The sequence below is a fragment of the Cervus elaphus genome, chromosome 12 (assembly GCF_910594005.1).
Source record: "Cervus elaphus chromosome 12, mCerEla1.1, whole genome shotgun sequence".
NCBI classification, from domain to species: domain Eukaryota; kingdom Metazoa; phylum Chordata; class Mammalia; order Artiodactyla; family Cervidae; genus Cervus; species Cervus elaphus.
The window spans coordinates 68541205-68549351 of NC_057826.1; the positions used below are offsets into that span (position 1 = coordinate 68541205).

Below are 8147 nucleotides of genomic sequence, written 5' to 3' on the forward strand. Positions count from 1 at the left end.
GGGGAGCTAACAACATGGCTAGAGGGCTGAAACTTTCAAGCCCTCCTCCAGAGAAGGCAGAAGGGCTGGAGGTTGGGTTAATAACTAGCATTGAGTTTTTCCATTAATTATGTCTATATAATGAAGATGCCATAAACACCCTTACTGAAGAGGTTCAGAGAGATTCTGAGTTTGTGAACGCATTGAGATGCCAGAAGATGCTGTGCCCAGAGAAGGCATGGCAACTCCATTCCCTTCCATATACCTTGTCCTTATGCCTCTCTCCCATTTGGCTGTTCCTGAATTATATTCTTTGTAATAAAAGAGTAACAGTAAATAAGTCAGTCAAATGTTTTCCTGAGTTCTATGAGCCATTCTAGCAAATTATCAAACCCAAGGAAGAGCTCAGGAGAACCCCAGCTTCAGTCAGAAGCACATGTGATAACCTGGGATTTGTGTTTGAAATATGAAGTGCAGGAAATCTTGTTATCTGAACCCTTAACTTGTGGAGTCTGTGCTAACTCTATTCAGTTAGTGTCAGAATTGTTTAATATAAGAGGGAAAAAAAAAACCCTTATACATTTTGTACCAGAAATGTTATTAGTAGGGAAAAGTAATTATTCCTTTAATTCCTGCTTTTGGTATCTTATCTTGTTCTCACCAAACAGGTTTTTTAATCTGAATATATTTTACTCTTTTTAAAAATTTGAACTATTGTTGACTTACAATGTGTTAGTTTCAGTGGTACAGCAAAGTGATTCAGCTATATATCCATATATAGGTATATTCTTGTTCATGTTCTTTTCTATTACAGTTTATTACAAAATATTGAATATAGTTTCCTGTGCTATATAGTAGGTCTTTGTTGTTTATCTATTTTATGTATAGTAGCTTGTATCTGCTAATCCCAAATTCTTAATTTATCCCTCCCCTATTTCCTCTTTGGTAACCACAACTTTCTATGTCTGTGAGTCTATTTCTGTTTTGTAAATAAAGTCATTTGTATCGTCATTTTTAGATTCTTCATATAAGTGATATCATATGATATATTTCTCTGACTTACTTCACTTAGTATGATAATCTCTAGGTCCATCCATTTTGCTGCTAATGGCATTATTTCATTCTTTTTTATGAATGAGTAATATTCCATTGTATATATCTATCACATCTTTTTTATCCATGCATCTGTCAGTGGACACTTAGGTTGCTCCTGTGTCTTGGCTATTGAAAAATAGTGCTGCAATGAACATTAGGGTGCATGTATATTTTCAAATTATTGTTTTCTCCAGATATATACCCAGGAGTGGGATTGCTGAAGCATATGATAACTCTATTTTCAGTTTTTTAAGGAACCTCCAGATTGTCTTCTATAGCAACTGCACCAATTTACATTCCCACTAACAGAGTAGGATAGTTTCTTTTTCTCTACATCCTCTCACGCTTTATTATGTGTCCATTTTTTTTGAAGATAGCAATTCTGACTGGTGTGAGGTAATACCTCATTGTATTTTTGACCCAATCTTCCAATTTTTTAATTTTTTTTTTTTATTGAGTTGTTTGAGCTGTTGGTATATATTGGTAATTAAGCCCTTTTGGTTGCATCCAGTCCATAGGTTCCATTTTCATTTTGTTTATGGTTTCCTTTGATATGCAAAGCATGTAAGTTTGAGTAGATACTATTTATTTATTTTTGCTTTTATTTCTATTGCCTTGGAGACTCACCTAAGAAAACATTGCTATGAATGTCAGAGAATGTTTTGCCTATGTTCTCTTCTAGGAGTTTTATGGTGTCATGTCTTACATTTAAGTCTTTAAGCCATTTTGAGTTTACTTTTGTGTATGTTATGAGGATGTGTTCTAATGTCATTGGTTTACATGCAGTTGTCCAGCTTTCCCAACACCATTTTCTGAAAACTTTTTCCTCACTGGAGTCTTGCCTGTTTTGTCAAAGATTAATTGAGCATAGGTGTGTGGATTTATTTCTGGGCTCTCTATTCTGTTCCATTGATCCATATGTCTGTTTCTGTGCCAATATTATGTTGTCTTGATTATTTTAGCTTTGTAATATTGTCTGAAGTGTGAAAAGTTTTGCTTCCTGCTTTGTTCTTTATCCTCAGGATTACTTTGGCAATTCTGGATCTTTTCCGGTTCCATATAAATTTTAGAATTATTTGTCCTAGTGTTGTGAAAATTGTTTTGAGTAGTTTGATAGGGATTGCATTAAATCTGTAGATTGCTTTGGGTAGTATGACCATTTTAACAGCATTAATTCTTCCAATTCAAGGGCATGGGATATCTTTCCGTTCTTTCAATTATCTTCAATTTCCTTTACCAATGTTTTATAGTTCTCAGTATGTAAGTCTTTCACTTCCTTGATCAACTTTATTCCTAAGTATTTTATTTTTGATGTTATTTTGTTAAAGTAGTTTTTTTACTTTCCCTTTCTGATATTTCACTGTTAGTGTAAAGAAATACAACAAGTTTCTGTATATTTTCTCGTATCTTGATACTTGCTAAATTCGTTTATCAGTTCTGGTAGTTTTAGTGTGGAGTCTTTAGAGTTTTCTATATACAATATCATGTCATCTGCATATAATGACAGTTTGACCTCTTCCTTTCCAATCTGGATACCTTTTATTTCTTTTTCTTGTATGATTACTGTGGATAGGACTTTCAATACATGTTGAATAAAAGTGGCAAAAGTGGAGGGCATCCTTGTCTTATTCCAGATTTTAGCAGGAAGGCTTTCAGCTTTTCACCATTGAGTGTTATGTTGCCATGGGTTTGTCGTAAACACCTTTGATTATGCTGAGATATGTTCCTCTATACTTGTTTTGGTATTAGAGTTTATCATGAATGGATGTTGAATTTTTGCTAAATGCTTTTTATGCGTCTATTGAGGTGATCATGTGGTTTTTGTCTTTTCTTTTGTTGATGTGGTGTATCACATTGATTGATTTGTGTATGTTGGTTGAAACATCCTTATTATCCTGGGGTGTGTCCAATTTCATCAAGGTGTATGTCTTTTTTTGTGTGTGTTGCTGAATTTGGTTACTAATATTTTGCTGAGGATTTTTACATCTGTAAGTATCAAATATATTGGACTGTAATTCTCTTTTTTGGCAATGTCTTTGTCTGGTTTTGGTATCAGGGTAATGGTGAGTTCATAGAATGAACTTGAGAGTGCTCTCTCTTCTTCAGTTTTTGGAATACTTTGAGAAGGATCAGTATATGTTCTCCTTTGTGTGTTTGATAGAATTCCCCACTGAAGTCATCTGGTCCTAGACTTTTATTTGCAGGGAGTTTTTTTCAATTTACATAACCTGAATATATTTCATATACTTACTAGATTTAATAAAATTTGGGGGTAAATGTTATGAAGATATGTGACCAGAGTAATACAGCTCTCCAAAGCCTCATTTAAGCTCTACGTTGACATAAGACATTAATATTTCAAGGAGAATAAGGGAATGATATGTCTGGTATAATAATTTATGAATTTCTTAATAAGTACTATTCTTTCCTTGATCCTTATGTACCTAAACAATATTCCTCTTATTGATTTAGTATAATCAAGAATTATATTCACTAAAATCATCATTATCACTCAAGACAATCAACTAGAAAACTCAGAATTTCTAAGAATTCATTAAAATTATATAAACGCCTTTCTGCATGCCAGAAACAACCTCTGAGAAGTCATCATAATGGAAAAATATTTCAATTCATAATGACATCAATTTTATGAAATGCATGAGAATAATAAGGGTAACTTATGGTTGGTTTACCCCTTAAACAAATTCTGATTTTACTCCTCACTGACTTCAAGGCAGGACTCAGTGATTGTTCATATTCTCTCCAAAGGAAATTGCTCTTCAAAATATTTTGGGACTTGGTAGAATTTGCTAAAAATGTCATTGTCTCTTGGGAGGAGGGTTTATATGACTTTTTCCAAAAAAAACACAACCCCTCGAAATGTCTCCATGCTTCTACCTCTTTTTTGGTTTGTCAATTATATCAGCAGCAGAGGTCCTCCTTTGACCCTTCCCCAGTGTAGCCTTAAATCTTGGAGACAAATAGGGTATGCAAATGGTTAAAAACATTTATATATAAAGAAGTCATAGAAACTGTAGGAAGGCCATTGTTTTTAATGTATAGGTGGGAAAGGATATAAACAGATAAATACTTAGGAAATACAGTGCTAATATTTTTATGGAAAATGTTCATTCTTAAAAAATTTTCAAGTCAAAGAAATAATAAAACAGACATTTTGCTTAATAAATTGGTAAAAATTTTAAAGGAAAAGATGAATGTGTTTGTTAAGTTTCTGTGACGTATACATCATACCTTGGTAGTAGTCGAAATTACTAGTATTCTAAAAAGCAACTCAGCAATATCATCAAGAGGGTAAAATATAGCCAGTCTCCTTGACTTTACTTCAGAATGTCATCTCAATTGAAATGTCCTCTTAACCTTCCTGATAACAATTTCAATCTCACTATACCAGGCAATATTTTCTAAGAAACAAATTGGATTATACCAGGACTTTGGGTGGGTCAAAATCCCTAGTTAATGGGATTGTCATTCCATGAAAGACAAGCACAGTCATTCACAGTCTATTAGCAATAAACAATTATCATATTTTAGTATGTTTTCTTTCTTTGGGGTTGGAATAAAAACTGACATTTTCCAGTTCTGTGGCCACTGCTGAGTTTTCCAAATTTGCTGGCATACTGAGTGCAGCACTTTAACAGCCTCATCTTTAAGATTTGAAACAGCTCACCTGGAATTCCATCACCTCCACTAGCCAAAGAATGTTTAAACTACTGAAAAATTGCACTCATTTCACATGCTAGCAAAGTAATGCTCAAAGTTCTCCAAGCTAGGCTTCAACAGTACATGAGCTGAGAAGCTGCAGATATTCAAGCTGGATTTTGAAAAGGCGAGGAACCAGAGATCAAATTGACAACATCCGTTGGATCATAGAAAAAGCGAGAGAATTCCAGAAATGCATCTACTTCTGCTTCATTGACTATGCTAAAGCCTTTGATTGTGTGGATCACAACAAACTGTGAAACATTCTTAAAGAGATGGGAATACTGAACCACCTTATCTGTCTCCTGATAAAACTGTATGCAGGTCAAGAAACAACAGTTAGAACCGGGCGTGGAACAATGGACTGGTTCCAGATTAGGAAAGGAGTACGTCAAGGCTGTATATTGTCACCCTGCTTATTTAACTTATATGCAGAGTACATCATGAGAAATGCCAGGCTGGATGAAGCACAAGCTGGAATGAAGATTGCCGGAGAAATATCAATAACCTCAGATATGCAGATGACACCACCCTTATGGCAGAAAGTGAAGAAGAACTAAAGAGCCTCTTGATGAAAGTGAAAGAGGAGAGTGAAAAAGTTGGCTTAAAGCTCAACATTCAGAAAACAAAGATCACGGCCGTGTTCCTGTTTTCTCCAATGAGATTTAAACTGCACTTACTGCGTGAGACAGAGAGGAAACGTCCTTAAATGGAACGTTGTGTGGCCTTTTCACCCATTTCTTTTTTTTTTTTTTTTTTATGTGCCCCAGGCATGAAATAGCTCTGGCCACCAATCCAGGCATTAAGCTAGGATGAACAAAGGATTAGACATCTGCTTTGCCCCTGACTGATATAAGAGCAATACCACCAATCAGGTGCCTCTTTGCCCATTGCCAGGGAGTTCACCCATTTCTTATTGCTAGAGCTCTATCAGCCGGATAGTGACCTTGAGGATAAAAGGCAGTGAAGGGGAAAGATCCAAGAAGCCTGAGAACCTAATGACTTCAGAAACCACTATATAATCCTAGGGCTGCTTACCCACTTGAGGAACACCTCTGTCATGAGGAGCTGTATGCAACTTCTCACTAATACATTTGTCAAGGATGAAAACTATATTTTATCTTTTTTTGTTGTTATATCTAATGTCCAGATTTTAGGCCCTAGCATTAAGGCACCCCTGAAATGATTGTTCCACATGTGAAACTTTGTACTGGGAAAAGGAAAATAATAATATCATAAAATGCAACATAAGCAAACATTAGGGATTTATGACAATTTTCTCTATAACTGCATCCTATAATCACATTCAAGCAACACTTGTACATCCTCAAATGTATGCATATACTTTTATTCACTTTTCTGTTTCACTTTTTATCACATTTCTGGTGTTTGGATAAAATGGAGAATTGGGACGTTGTTGTACCTGATTTAGGTTAAGAATGTCTGAGCATAATGTTGAGACTTGGGTGAAAGTAAAAATTTATCCTGAATCATCTTGATAATTGCCTTAGCAGTCTATTCTAATAAACTTATTTTAAATTTGGATATGCTCCTGCTTTTAGAATATATGCTACCTCCAGGGCAGGACAGTGTGAGATAATCTATATAATAGTGAGAAGAACTCTACTTTAAAATATTCAGTTAATATTTAGTTGATGGTGCCAAATTATTTCCTTTGTTATACTGATTACAGAATCCAAGAAGAAAACACAGGATTATATATTGCCCAAGTCAAGTGCACAAATAACTGATTTGAAGGGCAATAAGAGATTAGGCAAATAAAATAAGAATGCTATTTTAAAATGTAATATTCTGAAACATACCTGATTACATACTTATGATCCTGGATAGATTGAACCAATAAAATCCAAGAAGCATTTTATTTCCACAGTGTATGTGTGCAGCAAACCCTAAGTGATCATTTTAAGAGGCTTATGGTATCCAACCAGTTTCACTTTATTTCTGGCATTCTCCCATAGAGATATTGCAATAAAAATAGACACTCCTACAATATTTTTATTTGTAATTCTGTGATGTTTGTGCATTTCAGGCTATTTATTGCTAACTTCTGGAAACCCATCTGATTTAACTTCTCAATAAGAAATGATTACAGGAACGTTTAGCTGAGATGCTCACCACCTCTTCTATTGTGACAGGCCATTTCTTCCTTTTTTGTAGGCTCACCCTTTCCCCACCCATCAGTAAATCTATCAAGGGGCTTCTGTTATAGATTATCCATTATGTTTTCTGTAGTCTCTTTATCTTAATAAGAAATAATAAGAAGACATTCAGGCCAGCAGCTTAACTATTGTTTCATTTCTCTCCTCCTTAGTGTCTTTTATACTTTACCTTAACTGTAAGCCTTCAAAGTCATGATTTTTGAGGTGTAAAAACACTCTATGTCTTGATATAAATGGCTAACCTCAGAAAGTATGGATATGTTGCCTTATTTTTCTAGTGTAAAATGTCTAATACAAGATACCCAGAGCTCCTTCTATGAACTGTGATTGGAGACCTGTTCCGAATTTGCAGTTGTATAAAATAGGCAGTTTGCTCTTCTTTGTGGACTTAAGATCTCTCCTAGTCTAGAAGTAAAATGATAGGTAACTGAACTTTACTTTATTTCTGTTAAATGCCTGGCTGCATTACAGAATTTTGAGATATCTTGGTTTTCAATCTTTGGATGGTAAGATGCTCTGAGGCTCTGTTCAAGTGGCAGCATCCCTGTCCCCTGGCGAGTCCTTGCTGTGAGCACTACAGGTCTTCTTTCCTCATTCAATTTCTTCTCATTTCAGTGGATCCCAGTTTCTTCTGGAAGCTTTGCCAGGGATGCCTTACAATTCCAAGTACATGTTGACTTATTTCTCCAACACTTAATTTCTTTATGCTACCACTATCTATGACTATATGCATGTCGTCATGCTCTTGCTAAGTCACTTCAGTCGCGTCCGACTCTTTGTGACCCTATGGACTGTAGCCCTCCAGGCTCCTCTGTCCATGGGATTCTCCGGGCAAGAATACTGAAGTGGGTTGCCATGCCCTCCTTCAGGGGATCTTATTGACCCAGGGATTGAACCTGCATTTCTTATGGTCTCCTGCATTGGCAGGAGGGTTCTTTACCACTAGCACCACCTGGGAAGCCCATCTATATACATACCTAACAGTTATTTTTGTATTTTTATCTGTGAAACATGATAATTCTGATACCTGTTAAATTCCAAACAGTGATATATGCTTTATGCACATTTTCTGATTTAACTTAATCCTCAGTAGAGCCTTATAATCCCATATGTATTATGGCATTCTACACAAGAAACTGCATTTTTACTCATCTACTTACAACAACAACAGCA

At 35.3% G+C, this 8147-nt stretch overlaps 1 pseudogene; it reads right to left on the reverse strand.

Annotated features, from left to right (window-relative positions):
- Positions 1-5551: 5551 nt before the first annotated feature.
- Positions 5552-5696, reverse strand: LOC122706047 (annotated as a pseudogene).
- Positions 5697-8147: the final 2451 nt, after the last annotated feature.